A 15,282-nucleotide genomic window follows, 5' to 3' on the forward strand; every position below is an offset into this window, starting at 1 on the left:
AAAAACGAGGAAATCAAATGAAGATAAGTGCAATCAGTCAAATTTGCCTTATGCAACTGGCTACTTGAGCCAGTTTGTAACACCCCACAGTGGTCTGCTAGTAGACTAAGATGACCCACAGGAGTTACTGTAAAGAATATAGCTGCAAGTTACTAAGAAAAGCAGTCATCATCCTGGTTGCATCACACTAGACGTTAGAACACTCAGACCTTTTAAAATACCAGCATTACTTAAAGGGTGATAACTTGCAGTGCCAGTGCAATATATCTGGTTCTGCCCCACTCGAACAAGAAACTTCAAACTGTTTGTAAAGAGACTAAACAGCGTGTAGCAGCAGAAGGACATGTGCGCTGCCACAATGAGAGCAAGAGGACGGATGAAGCTCGATTCAACAAAAAAGGAGGAAGCAAAGTTAAAGAAGCTGCTTGACAAGGCTCACAGTCCTTTTGAACATGGCAAGATCAACTGAATTCCATGAAAGGACCAGTCCACAACATAAGGCTCTGACCCATTTATCATCCTGGAAACGTGTCCTACGAGAACACCTGCCCTGAAAAAGGCCTTTCCTTTATCAGCAGCTAAGGTCGACGCATGTCGGCGTAACCATCATTGAGGGCAAGAGCTAGCAATTAATGGTATAGTCGGTGCTCAAGTGGCACTGCATCATGGGAAGCGTTATTTGGATGATACCCTGGCCTAATATCAAATGCTCTGACCTCTGTAGGGCCACAGAATAGCATTGACACAAACGACAAAGAGGAGACCAAAGGGAATTAGGTGCCTACAGTAATTACCATAAGGACACCAGTCATAACATTTGTTGTCTTCCCATATACAAGATTCATCCTCAAAGGATTTGAGGAGTTTGTAAATGTGTTGTATATAAGTATCGAAGTAATGTAATGTCAGTCATCTTTGTTTTTGTAACATTTGTTCAACTAATCACTAGACATAGGTTATTGCAACTTAGTTTCCTTTCTTGCTCAAAATACAGTTGAATGCTTATTGTCTTATGTTGTCGTGTGTAAATAGTCTATGTATGTGTAAAAATGTGTATGAGTTTAATAAGAAAAATATAAATTTCTAATTGGCAAACATTTGGTAACAATCAATTTTTCAAGTTGGAATCAAGCACGGGGTATCACTATTTACCAGAAAAAATAATGAAAGATAAAAAGTCCATTTATGGGCAAGAATAGGAGGACTTGTAGATTCTCATTTTAGAAATTCATGCAAATTTATGGTCTGAGGTACTTTTCTGTTGACTGCAATGAAGGAGGTAGCAGTATAATTGTTCAAGGGATTTCCATAGGGCTCGGCTGGGCCTACTGGGTGTGTTTCAGGGGTAGGAGCAGAGCTCCCCCAATAAGGTCTCTAGATGATTGAGTCTGTTGGTTGCAAGGGAGATAAATTTGGCCTGCTGAATATTCAAGGGAATATTGTCAGGACTGAGGGCTGCAATAATGGCCTGCCGACAAGTGCAAACTCGCAATTTGTTCCACACTCTCCATAACCTGTTTTTGCGCTCCTCCAACAGAGCTGGCTAGAGGCACACAACATGTTAGTGTTTCGGCACACTGGCTGCAACCAATAAAAGATGTTCACGCCATTCCCCCAGCCTCAGGGCCATAAATCTTTGCTTCAGGTGATTCAAGGTATGTTGAGGGGGGATGCTGGCTGGTACGTATTGATGCATTCCCAGGCATGCTTATGATTGGCTAAAATGGGTCTGTCAGAGTGTTATGACCAAAGGTGGACACATTTTTGGGTATTCCTGTTTAAATACTGATTGATTCAGCTTGACGGGCCAAAATTAATTCAAACGGTGCTGACAGTCCTTGAGGAACCAATGGACTTGCCCCCGCTGGAACTAATTTCAGTCCATAACAATGCCTCTGGCAGGCAGCCCTGGCCTCCTCCAGCTTAAAACACAGGTTGAGTTAGGCACCAGTTCTGGCTGACCGTTGATCGAAAATGCACAGTTCTAACCTAATCTGGGCAGCGAATGAGGACTTTGGCAGCCGGAGGATGCATTTGTATAAATTTGTGATGTTTATTTAATAAACTACTGTCAATCAATCGGGTTTATAAAGTGCACTACTCACCCGTGAGGGTCTCATGGCGCTGGGGGAAGCTCTGGATCAGTCGAAGAGCCTGGTTTTGAGGTCCTTCTTGAAAGTGTGCAGGGTTGGGGAGTGTCTGATGTTCACGGGGAACTCGTTCCAGGTCTTGGCTGTGATGTGGGAGAATATTCTCCCGCCTGTACTGTTCCTGCGGATCCGGGGGACGTCTGCCAGGGTGAGGTCGGCAGAGGTTTCTCTTGGGTACATGGAAGGATAGTCTCTCTAGGTATTTGGGTCCGATATTGAGGGATTCGTAGGCATGGGTGAGGAGTTTGAAGGTGACCCTCTTCTCTACAGGGAGCCAGTGGAGGTCTCGAAGGTGTTAGGCCATGTGTTTGTGGCGTAGAGTCCCGAGGACGAGTCTGGCGGCAGCATTCTGGATGGTCTGGAGTTTGTGTAGGAGAGATCTGCTGATTCCAGCATATAGGGCGTTGCCGTAGTCCAGTTTGCTGGTTATGAGCGCATGGGTGACTGTCTTTCTGCAGTCGGGGGATCCATTTGAAGGTCTTGCAGAGGATGCACAGGCAGTTGAAGCTAGTGGAGGCGATGGCGTTGACATGGCGGTTCATGGAGATGGAAGAGTCTAGGATGATGCAGAGGTTGCTTGCGTGGTCTGTAGGAGTGGGTGGGTTCCCGAGGGTGTAGAGCCACCAGGAGTTGTCCCAGGCTGAATTAGGGGGTCTGAGAATGAGGACCTTGGTTTTCTCTGAGTTGAGCTTAAGGCAACTGTCTTTCATCCAGGTTGCCAAGTTCTTAATTTCCTCCTGGAAGTTTAGTTTGGTATCTTCGGGATTCTTTGTAAGTGAGAGGATGAGCTGGGTGTCGTCCGCGTAGGATACGATGCTGAGCCCAAGCTGTCTGACGATGGCGGCCATTTAGATGTTCAAGAGCGTGGGGCTGAGTGATCAGCCTTGGGGCACTCCGCAGTTGATGTCGGAGGGTTCGGCGTGGAAGGGAGGGAGTCTGATTCTCTGGGTTCTGCCGGAGAGAGAGGATCGGATCCAGTCAAGGGCGGCTCCTTGTATCCCTGCGTCGTGAAGTCTGGCTGCAAGGGTGTGATGAGAGACTGTCGATAGATGCGGAGAGGTCTAGAAGGATGAGGGCCGCAGTGTATCCCTGTTCGAGTAGCATGTGGATGTCTGTGGCGGCGAGGGGAGCGGTCTCGGTGCTATGGTTACTGCGGAATCCAGACTGGGAGTTCTCTTCGATGAAGGTGGTCAGCTGAGCTTTAATGAGTCTCTCAGTGACTTTGGCTGCGAAAGGGAGGAGAGCGATGTCTCTGATGTTGCAGTTGGTGTGAAGAGAACTACTTTCAGGAAGTGTGCTTTTGAGACGTGTAGGCAGTGGATTGCTAGCAGCTACGCACATTGCACCTATAGATAAAACCTCTATCACGTGATCAGAGTTTTACATCCTTAGCTATCACTACGACTAATTGTTGAATTGCTCCTCCGAGTTGTTAGTCCGAAATACACTGCAAGCATGTCATTTCTCATGGTTTCGTTACCAAAAAGAATGAGAAAGATGAAAGTCCCATGTAACCGCCTCTGTCCTCTGCACCCTCGGCAGTTATCCTATTTTATCCCCTCATTCCCAGTGTTCACCTGAATGAAACCACCGTCTCGCGCCAAAAACATTAACCAATTGCACCTCCAATAGTGCAGTGTCTTTCGCCCCCTTTCCACAGGGCATGCTCGCGCTGCCACCGTCCCCCCTCTACAGCTTGCTCCTTGTCCATTCCGATGTATGAGGACAGGGCCACTTAACTAGTTCTCTGTGGCGGCAGTCAACTGACGTACTTTTTCACTCCACTGTTAGCGATGCTGCAGAGTCACCGCCAGCGCCGCAGCCATCTGCCGGTTTCTGCCAAGCACCCCTCAATCACTGCTATAAAGAGAATCACTCTAGAAACTACACAGGGTGATTTTTTTAAACCATGAAGCCAGCTTTTCATTTTCTTCTGAAGAGCAAGATTTATGTCACATTTTTAAGTGCAGGTTTTTGTGTTTCTAAAAGAATCTGAGATGATACTCACTAATATCTTATTAGTTTATAAATGTTTGAGCCTTTCATCCTTGAAAGAGAGTGTGCAGTGCTGCGTGCGGAGCGCGCACCCACAACACATCCCGGGAGAGCATTCGCACCGCCGCTTTTATAACGCTAGCGACGCAAAAAATGGTAACTTTTTTGGCTCCTGCACTTATTGCTGCTGTTCCTTCTTAATGAAGCACGGCTGGGGGCTGTTTGTCGGCCTTTGTGAAAATATTTGTTAATTGCAGCATCGCAATGCCCTGCAATTAACAATTATTTTCACAATGGCCCACAATCAGCCTGCAGCCACGCTACTTTAAGAGAAGAAATTCAGTTTTGTTGCTGTTTGTTGGAGGCGGTTGCATCCTTGTACTTACCATCGCAGCGGCGACCTGTTCGACAATGAACAGCATTGTCTCTGATGCTGCAGTTGGTGTGAATAGAAGATCAGACGAACTGCTTTCAGGAAGTATGCTTAACGGGCTAAATTCTAATATGAGCAGCATCGTTATTACGGCTAATGGTAATGATAGCAAGAAATTTAAAGGAGATTTAAAAATAGATGCTGCACCTTCCTGTGTCCGGTGAAGTAACAGAGATGGAAGTAATTGCTTTAGTTTGCCTTTTGGAAAAGTTACCAACATCCTAATGCTTAAGGGAAAAAATCTGGCGTTTTTGGATATGGGTAGTGAAGAGGCAGCAATAATAATCATAATCATAAACAAATTCATAAAGCGCATGTTTACACTGAACTAGTGTGTCCCCGCGCTAAAATAACATTGGGCTTTTCCAGCACGTCTTGCTGTTTCCCATAGCGCCACGTGCCTTGCCTCTTCTGACAACGTTGTTTGATGCATCTCCGTCTGTTCCTTCTTTTCCTCTGCCTCTGCCCCGACCCCTTCCTCTCGGTTCCGGTGTCGGTGTGTCCCTTGTCGTTGTACGGCCTCTGCGCAAGTGTCTGTACTCGTCTAAAAAATTTGCCAGTCTCAAGGTCTGTTCACTGTCTGATGCGTTGTTCAATGATAAATCTGACTCGCTCACACTGGTGACAGAAATGTCAATGGTTTATTACTACACAACAACTTCCAGTCTTCGTAACCAACCTGTCTATATCCAGTACTCTAATTATAATGAGTTGAAAATAGATGGCCATTAAATCAGCAAGCTCAGGCTGTTACATCCGTACATAGATCAAATTCCTCTCTAGCTGGGACAACTGGCACCATTGTATAGTGGGAGAGGTGTGGCGCCGCGGCCAGGGCGACTGACGCTGGAATCTGGGGATCAGGGTTCGATCCCCGGCTCCGGCGGCAGGTTAGCCCAGCACCATGCGACTCTGGGCAATAGCTTGCTTAATCTTCCCGACGGCCCCCCAGCGCCTAGAGACCCTAACGGGTGATTGTGCGCTATACAAATGTGGATTATTATTATTATTATTATTATACAAAAGAGGGATAGGAGATCTACATGGATCAAGAGGGCAAAATTACCACTTGGGAAAAGTGGAAGGTCCAGACCACAGTGTTGGCCCTCAGATATGTGTTACCAAAGAGAGGACTGGGCTGTTCCTGGAGTGCAGGTGCAGGATGTGGATAAGCACAGGTGGTTAAATGGTAACCAACTAGTGGGTATCCATTTTGTTGTATATATTGGCCCTTGCAGGTGTCATGCTTCATCATGGGCAATGCTCCTCGTTGGGTGGACGGTGCAATACCCAACTGGCTACACCTACAAGAGGGGCTCTTTGGCGGAGATCTTTTTATCCAACGGCCCATGTGTGAAGCGTGGGTGAGGGGCCAGAATAGTAGTAGATGGACCGTGAAATATAAAATAACGCAGGAGTACGGGAAGGAACTTTATTCTGGTGGTCCTGTGCGCTAACTAAAAACAATAGTTAGTCTGGGAGGTCTGGAAAGTGATGTATTCCGCACTCAAGACTATACTAAAAGGTGAAGGTAGTGGTCGACCTGTTTCTCGCTTAGGGTGAAGTTACCCGCGATTCATCAGGACCTATAAGCTTGCTGTCTACAGTGTTGCTGATCTAACTAGTATCAGTGTTTTATAACAATAGTTTGGAAATGAAATACCTGCTCATACATAGTTCCATGCCTAAAGGTCAATAGGTAAAAAGGACCGGTCCTGGCGGAGAAGGGTAGGCTACACAACGCTGACACAGGAGTAAGAACCTTAGCTACAGAGGCTTGACTCACTGATGTCCATCCCGCCAGACACTGCTGCTACATTTACCTATTGACCTTTATTATTATTGACTGTCCGTCTACTACTATTCTGGCCCCTCGCCCACACTTCACACATGGGCAGTTGGATAAAAAGATCTCCGCCAAAGAGCCCCTCTTTGAGGTGTAGCCCGTTGGGTATTGCACCGCCCACCCAACGAGGAGCATTGCCCATGATGAAGCATGACACCTGCAAGGGTGTGTGAGGCCAATATATCCAACAAAATGGATACCCACTAGTTGGTTACCATTTAACCACCTGTGCTTATCCACATCCCTTTGACCTGCACCTGCACTCCAGGAACAGCCCAGTCCTCTCTTTTGTAACACAACTGGCACCATTTCAGTTTCTTCTGGCCAGAGTCCAGTTTTAAGAATAATTATGGACATGACTATCCTGTGACACTTGATGTCCTTCACCAGATATTTTAAAAGTTTGGTGCGGTCTTGAAGATTATTACATTTACTAAGAAAAACAAATTTCAAGCTTTGCTGCAGTATGGTGATCCAGTAAATGCACAGCAAGCAAAATTAGCATTGGATGGACAAAATATATACAATGCCTGCTATACTCTGATGATTGCTTTTTCTAAATTGGTGAATTTAAATGTGAAGCACAATAATGACAAAAGTGGAAATGACAGCCATCTTTAGATCCAGCTATTGCTGCAGCTTTTGCCAAAGAAACACCTCTTTTAGGGCTTCCAGTACAGCTGGTTCAGGAACTCTAAGTCCCATGGGTATTCCTAATGCTGCTGTGGCAGCTCATGCTGCTGGTCGTGCTAGTATGGGTGGAATGACACCTGGAGTCTACACTGTACTCTTGGTTAGCAATCTAAATGCCCGGTTACTCACCGGTAATATCCATTACTCCGAGTCCTGGTCTCCCCGTCCCATTCCTTACAAGTGAGCAGCTAGTCTGCTCCACAGAAACCCCTAGCCTAGCTGAGCTGTTTGCACTTCCCCCAGGATGACGTCACTATCACGTGACGATGAAGGGGGAAGTGCAGAAACCAAACATCCTGAGACTACCAAAGAAACCAGAACGAAAAACAATCAATCACCCAAAGAAAACCCAAACCAGGGAGGGAGGGAAGGGCTCAGGAATGGGACGGGGAGACCAGGACTCTGAGTAATGGATATTACCGGTGAGTAACCGGGCATTACCTCCTCGTCCTGTCTCCCCGTCCCATTCCTTACAAGTGAGCCCATACACAAGCACACGGTGATTGTAAGCAAAAAACAGACCAGAAAGTTCGAGAAAAAACAGGTCCATTTCAATCAACAGAAAACAGTACAGTCTACAAATCATGTACCGCAGACAGGACACCAACCCCAAAGGCCGCCATTCCCAATTGAAGACGATAATGTGTAACAAAAGTATGGGGAGAAGCCCACGTGGCAGCATTGCAAATGTCCCTCAAAGAGGCCCCCTTGAACATGGCCCAGGAGGACGACACGCTCCGAGTCGACCGACTCTGAACAGAAGAAGGCAGAGGACAGTGGGCAGAACCGTAAGCAGAAACCACGGCGCCCCGGACCCAACGAGACAAGGTGGACAAAGAAGGCCGAAGCCCCAGACCCGAGAGGCCATAGGTGACGAACAAGGAATCAACCTTACGGAAATCAGCCGTATGCTCCAAGTAGATGCGGAGAGCCCTCAGCACATGAACGAATGGAGGAGCACCTCCTCAGGAGAGGCAGTAGCCGGAAAAAACACCGGGAGAACAATATCCTCCTGACAGTGAAAAGAAGACACCACTTTAGGAAGAAAGAACTGACTCGGACGGAGAATGACCTTGTCAGCGCAAAAGCGCAAGAAGGGGGGAGAAGCCATCAGTCTCACCAACCCTCCGCCCAGAAGTAATGGCCACCAGGAAAATAACCTTAGCAGAATGGAATTTCAGAGCCACGGAGTCCAAAGGCTCGAAAGGAGGACCCGTCAAAGCCCTCAGAACCAAGGGAAGATCCCAAGGAGGCACTGGGGAATGAGAGACAGGACGTTGAAGCAAGAAGCTCCTCAGAAGGCGAGCCACCAACGGGGAGACAGAGGAAACAGAGGAACCCCGAAAGGCAAGAATGGCAGCCCACTGCGCCCGCAGGGAAGAAACCGCAAGCCCCAAGAGGAAACCATCCCGTAAGAAGTCCAACACCCTCACGGGCTCACAGGAGGCAGAAGAGAGACCCCTCCCAAGACACCAGGTGGAGAAACTCTTCCAGTGACGGGCATACGACTTCAAGGTGGAAGGACGCCGGGAAAGCTGGAGACAATGGGCAACCTCCACCGAGCAACCCAGACCCAGCAAACTCAACCTCTCAAGTGCCAAACCCCCAGCCGGAGGTGCCGCAGGGAGGCAAGTCCAAGAAGAGGAGCCCGCAGGGGGAGGGAGACAGGGGAAACCTCCAATGAGGGCAAACAGAAAAGGTCAGCAGAAGGGGGAACCAAGACTGCCGAGACCACTCCGAAACCACCAGGAGAACCTCCGCCTGATCCAACTGAATCTACCGGAGGACCCGCGGAATTAAGTCAAACGGAGGGAAGGCAAATAGCAGACCCTCCGACCACGGAATCGAGAAAGCATCGGTGGCCCACGCCAACGGAGAGGGAACGATGCTGCAAAACAGAGGAAGAAGGGCAGAATCCTCCGAGGCAAAAAGATCCAGCCAAGGAAGGCGGAACCTGAGGACAATCAGATCGAACAGATCCGGGGACAGACAGAGGGACACCGAGGAGGGGAACACCCTGCTCAAAGAATCCGCAGGCCCATTCTCCTTCCCCGGAAGATAGACCGCTATCAGAGACAAGAGAGTCGACTCGGCCTAAAGGCCGATCTTCCGGGACAGGAGAAACAGAGCACGACACATGCCCCCTGGTGATTCACATAAGAATGAACCACCTGATTGTCGGTCTGCACAGAGACCGCCCGACCCCGAAGGAGAGGAGCGAACCAAAGAAGAGCCAATCAAACCGCCCTCAACTCCTTCCAGTTCGAGGACTGGAGGGATTCGAAACTGGACCACCGACCCTGAGCCTTGGAGGCACCCAGAACGGCACCCCACCCCAAAGCACTGGCATCCGTGGACAACACGACCACAGACTGAGGAGGAAGGAGATCGAACCCCCGGGACAGAGACAGAGGGGACAACCGCCACTGGAGATCCGCCCGAATCCCCAGAGTGACAGGGATGAGAGTCTCGTAGTCCAAGTAGGCAGGATCCCAGTGCGACAGGACATGATGCAACAGGGGGTACAGATGCAGCCTGGCCCAAGGAAGGAGATGCAAAGTGGACGCCATCTCCCCCTGACTCCGCAACCAGAGTCTGGCAGACACCCGGGACTGGGACAGAAGTCAGGAAAGGTGACGATACAATGTCAACTGGCGCTCCTGGGAGAGGAACACCATGCCAAGGTCCATGCGGAAGAGAGCCCCCAGGAATTTCAGGGACTGGGAGAGCACCAGGGATAACTTTCGGTGGTTGATAAGGAACCCAAAGGAACCCAGCAGAAGACACACCTGTTCCACATCCGACAGAGCCTGCGAAAAAGAAGGAGAGACAATCAACCAGTCATCCAGATACGAAAACACCAGCAGCCCCCTGGAATGAAGAATACCCACCAGAGGGGCCAAGAGCTTGGTGAACACCCTGGGCGCCTATGACAGGCCGAAAGGGAGCACCCGGAACTGATAATGAAGGGCCCCCACAGCAAAATGGAGAAAACGCTGGTCCTCCGGATGGACAGGAACGTGCAGATATGCATCCATCAGATCCAGGGACGCCAGGAAGCCTCCCGCAAGGACCAGAGGCAGGATGGACTGGAGAGTCACCATCTTGAATGGACGATGGAGGACGAAGCGATTGACCCGCTTCAGATCTAAAACAGGACGAAGATATGAAGTGTCTTTCTTGGAGACCAGAAAGAGAATTGAATAGCAACCCTCGCCTCTCTCCAGCGGAGGAACCTCCACAATAGCCCTCTTCTCCAACAGGAGCAGCACACCTGCCAACAAAGCATCTCTCGCAGAGGAAGACTGGGCAGGGGAGTCCGAACAAAACCCGGAGGAGGAGGAGAGGAAAACTCGATCCGGCAACCTTCCGAAACAGTCTGAACCGCCCAGGCATCCGGAACGGACAACCACTGGGCGCGGAAGGACTGGAGGCGACCACCAACTGGCAACGGCAGACAGTCATTGAGAAGAGGAGGAAGCGGAGGTGGCAACACCGGCAGTGGCCCGGGGCTTGGCACTTCCAGGGGCCCCCCGGCCACGACCCCTGCCACGAAAGGGCTGAAAAGCGCCACGAGCAGGAGGCCCAAAAGCGCGACAGTAACCAAATCCACGACCCCGAGAAGGAGGGCGGACCGGAGCCACCAGCTTGTGGTTCTCCGCCGATTGCTTGACCATATCCTCCAGCCGAGGACCGGACACTTTGGAACCCTCAAAGGGCAATTTAAGGAGGACCGACTTCTGAGAAGACTCCGCCTTCCAGGACCTCATCCAAATATGACGACGGGCAGTGATGGAAGCACCAGAAGCAGCCGCCGCAGCACCCAAATTGTCGAAGGAAAGGTCTGACAGGTACCGCACCTGCAACTCCATCAAAGACAAAAGAGGCTTGGCATCCTCGCCGTCGTTCAGCAGAACCGATGGACTGGAAATCCTTAAGGAGCGACTGAACCATGTAGTTAGAATAAGCAGTCACCCGGACAGAAAAATTAGAAGCAGCATAGGAACGCTTCTCCGCCCCTTCAACACGCTTATCCACAGCGTCCGCAGGAAGGGCGTCCTCAGAAACGACCAAACCCTGAGGGGAAAGGCCAGACATCAAATTGTCAACTTTCACAGCCTGAGGGAACTCAGCAGCAAAACCCTCAAGAGGGTAACGCTTGGACAGGAAACGAGGAAAAGTAGACTTGTCCACCTCCTTCCATTCGTGAGACAGCACATTGCGCACCGCCCTGTGCAAGGGAAAAGAGTCAGGAGCAGGCTGGACATACTGCGTAAAGAAGTCATCCTCCAAAACAGCATCCGCAGGAGGAGAGAAGCCCAAATTGGACCGCACATGGGTGAACAGTTCAGCGAGCTCAGCACCCTGAACAAAGCGACCACGTACACCCTCATCCTCATCAGGACCAATGTCATCCTTAGGAGCAGCCTGCGGATCCAAAGAAACACGAGGCACCTTGGGAGGAGGCCCAGCCGCGTCCCTAGCCAGGAAAGCAGCAGCCACAACCTCGTTAATAACGAGGCGCAGGGCATCAAGAGGGGCCGCAGAAGAAGAAGCTTCAGAAGCCATGGCAGCAACAAAAAGACAGAGAGCTCAGCACCCCAGTCCAAAACCACCAAAACAGGCACAAACAAGGACAAAAAAACAGCCAGGAAGGACCCCATATATAGTCCTGAGGACCCAAGCACCCGTGGGCGAAGGGAAAAGAGGGCCGGCATAAAAAGCCCAGGAAGCTGCCAAAAATCTCCCCCAAATGCACAAGAAAACACAAGTGCGCACTCAACATCAGAGACCCCCGCCCGCTAATGCAGGGCGCACCGGGACCCGAGAAGCACCCAGGAACGGCCACGGAAGCAGGCCAACAAACAGGTGAGTGAGCCAGAAGCAGAGACGGCTGCTAACGTGAGCCGCGCATGAAAAGCAAAAGACCTCCGACAAGAGGCAGCCCATCCGCATACCAACGTCAAGCGGGATGCAAAGAGCACTGCGGGGAAATAACAGCAGAAAACCAAAGGCGGCCGCTAAAGCAGGCCGCCGCCAACAGCAACATAAATAAACAGCAGGGAACTCACCGTAAGGCAACTCCGATCAGCATAGCCAGGCAAACAGGCACGTAGTGCAGAAAAAAAAGAACAAGATGTTTGGTTTCTGCACTTCCCCCTTTATCGTCACGTGATGGTGACGTCATCCTGGGGGAAGTGCAAACAGCTCAGCTAGGCTAGGGTTTTCTGTGGAACAGACTAGCTGCTCACTTGTAAGGAATGGGACGGGGAGACGACCAGGACGAGGAGGTAATGAAGAGATGGTTTCGCCCCAAAGTCTGTTTACCCTCTACAGTATTTATGGGGATGTGCAGCGTGTGAAGATTTTAAACAATAAGAAAGACAGTGCTTTCATACAGATGGCTGATGCGAACCAATCTCAACTTGCAATGAGTCATCTTAATGGTCAAAAAATGTATGGAAAGATAATTCGAATAACTCTTTCTAAGCATCAGATGTTATGCAACTAACAACGATTGACAAAGTCAATAGTCCTGGTGTGTTGTAGGTATAAAGTTACTTGTATTATATATCTGGATGCAATGACAGAGTCATCTTAATGGTCAAAAAATTTATGGAAAGATAATTCGAGTAACTCTCTCTAAGCATCAGATAGTGCAGCAGTGTAACTGCTCAAAGCCTTTGGTGTAACTTCAGAGGACTTTATTTATAGTTTTTCCACAGTCTGATCATTTCAGAACTGAGGCATTTTCAATATTATATTTATATTCAACAGAGCCATAGTTGTTGCTTATTTATCTTATGCAACTAACAACGATTGACAAAGTCAATAGTCCTGGTGTGTTGTAGGTATAAAGTTACTTGTTGTATTATATATCTGGATGCAATGACAGAGGCAGCACAATAACGGCCGGGTAGCACACTATGCTGAGCACAGATTTTTAGCTTACGTGTTTTTAAGCCATGCCCTTAATTACATCAGGCACGCCCCTTTGAGAGACCCACCCAGTTTTTTCATTCAAAGCCCTGAGCAAGCCTCAGGGCTTTCTCAGAATCACTAACATCTATTAGTGACTCTGAATGCACACATGCGTATCCAGGAAACCATCTTTAGAGCTGATAAGTAAACTCATAATCATCAGTTTTAAAGAGTGGCATAACCCCTGCCTTGGTAGAGCCAGATCTGTTCTGCAGAGAGTCTTGCCCCGATTACCTTGAATAATTCTCAAACAGATTATCGCAAATAGCATTTTCCTTTAATTTATTTTTGATCTGGGTAATGAGTGAGATTGAATTACAGACCTTTTATGACAAATGTGTTTTTGTTTCATGCAACATCCATAATTTTTTTTTATTTTAGATCCAAACAGGTACTCAGATATGAGAAATGGGAGGATGTCACAGTGATTATTTGCAGTAGAATTGGTGGATTTCTACTGTGTTACAATATTGGAAAAATACATCACTATCCTTGAATATAAACTATAAACACTTTTGGAATTTAAACCAGTGTGTCTGTGCACTGTTTGTGATCTGGCCAAAAGGACAAGAGAACGGTGAAACTCGATCATAAATTCAAAGCTGATCCGCACAGAGGCCCCCAAACTACGTTTGGCCCAGGTCCCTCAAAATAATTAGGATGTCCCTGAGCCACCGTTGTGTAGTTAGTTAGGAAAGAAGAGGTTCACTGGCACTGTGGAAGGAGGCCGGTTGCCCCGGTTTCTTAATATATATATATTAGTGTAGCTTTGTCGTAGTTGCAGATGCTCTGCACAGCACTTTCTTATTTCGAACATGACACAACCATTTATCTGCACAATCAAGCAGGAGCCCCTGTATCAGAACCCCTGTTGCTGCACCCACACATGTGGTTGGGTTCTTGGCGCACATTGCTGTGGCTGAAGTGCACAAAGACCTCACACTGCCGCACAGAGAGGAAAAAAATTAGAGGGAACATTGGTAGTGGTGGGTCCTGGGAGAGCCAGGGTTCTTGGTGCTGGTCGCGTCTGGGTCGCGGACGGGCTTGCCTTAGGCATGACCGCGCCGTGGTCTGCATTATGTAGGGGAAGGGAGGGACGCTCAGCTGGGAGGTGGGAAAACAGGCGTGGCGAGAGGGGAAAGGCCGGGTGAGCAGTGGCGGGAAGCGTGGGATGGGGACTGCGAAAGGGGGCACGAAGCAGGTAAAGATAGAAAAATAAAAACTGAGTCAGTATTAACAACAGTAACACAGGAATACAGAGGAGAAGCAGGCAAGCGCCATTTACAAAAAACAAATGATTAGTACTTTGACACCAGCTGACTCGAACACACAAAGCAGGGGGCCCAGAGTTAGCAGCGGATCGCAGGAGCTGTCGGGAGAGTGCAGGCCTGTAACCGAGGTCAAGGTCTTACTGTCCTTGCCCAATAAGATTTCCCTGCCATAAGTCAATAAAGGGGGATTTTGGCCCTCCTGACTTCCAGCAGTGGGGAAGGCTTTGCTCCAATAGTGTTTAAAGATAGCTTCGACAGGGTCTTCTTAAGAGTCAGGGCTTTTGCTTCATTGCATTGCATCGTGAAGGAGCCCCTAGGATCAATGAGTACACTCTGGTATTTGGATGATTGCCCCACCACAATATTATTGCCATTTAGAGCCAGCCACCTCCATGGAACTTTCTCTTACCAATTGAACTACCTTTGTTTTTTCAAATTCCCCTCCAGGTTACTGATACTGGTCTAGGTGTGTAGTTGATATACTAGGCGGCGTAACCCTCCTCGCGTGGAGCTAAATGAAGCAAGGTCATCAGCATACAGCAAGTTACTCATACTCAGGCCACCAATCTTTGAGGGGTGACTGTTGATGGAGTTGATAGATTGTGATTGGTCGTCAATAAACAGGTTAAAAAGTAAGGGCTAACATGCACCCTTGCTTTACACGCCGTGTGATGGGAATACATGGGTGCCATCCCCTAGTTTAATACAGATCCAGGTGTTGGAATGTAACTTAATTATGGGATCCAAGAGTTCTAGGGGAATTTCCCACTTCTTAAATTTGGACCAGAGAGTCCCCCTTGGCACTCGATCAAACACCACCTTGAAGTCAACAAAGCAGCAGCCATAGGTCTTCCAGAAGCAGGCTGACATAATATTTAGCCTCATTGTCAAAAAGTGCATTAACATGTAATT

The 15,282-nt window shown here is 48.8% G+C and overlaps 1 long non-coding RNA gene and 1 pseudogene across 1 annotated transcript in view; one reads left to right on the plus strand and one right to left on the minus strand.

Annotated features, from left to right (window-relative positions):
* LOC144785434 (uncharacterized) overlaps positions 1-15,282 on the minus strand; it is a 58,216-nt gene that overhangs the window by 26,608 nt on the left and 16,326 nt on the right. The gene's annotated exons all lie outside the window — the stretch shown is intronic.
* Positions 4,557-12,629, plus strand: LOC144785253 (polypyrimidine tract-binding protein 2-like; annotated as a pseudogene).

Source organism: Lissotriton helveticus, chromosome 10 (genome assembly GCF_964261635.1).
Source record: "Lissotriton helveticus chromosome 10, aLisHel1.1, whole genome shotgun sequence".
In the NCBI taxonomy this organism is placed as follows: domain Eukaryota; kingdom Metazoa; phylum Chordata; class Amphibia; order Caudata; family Salamandridae; genus Lissotriton; species Lissotriton helveticus.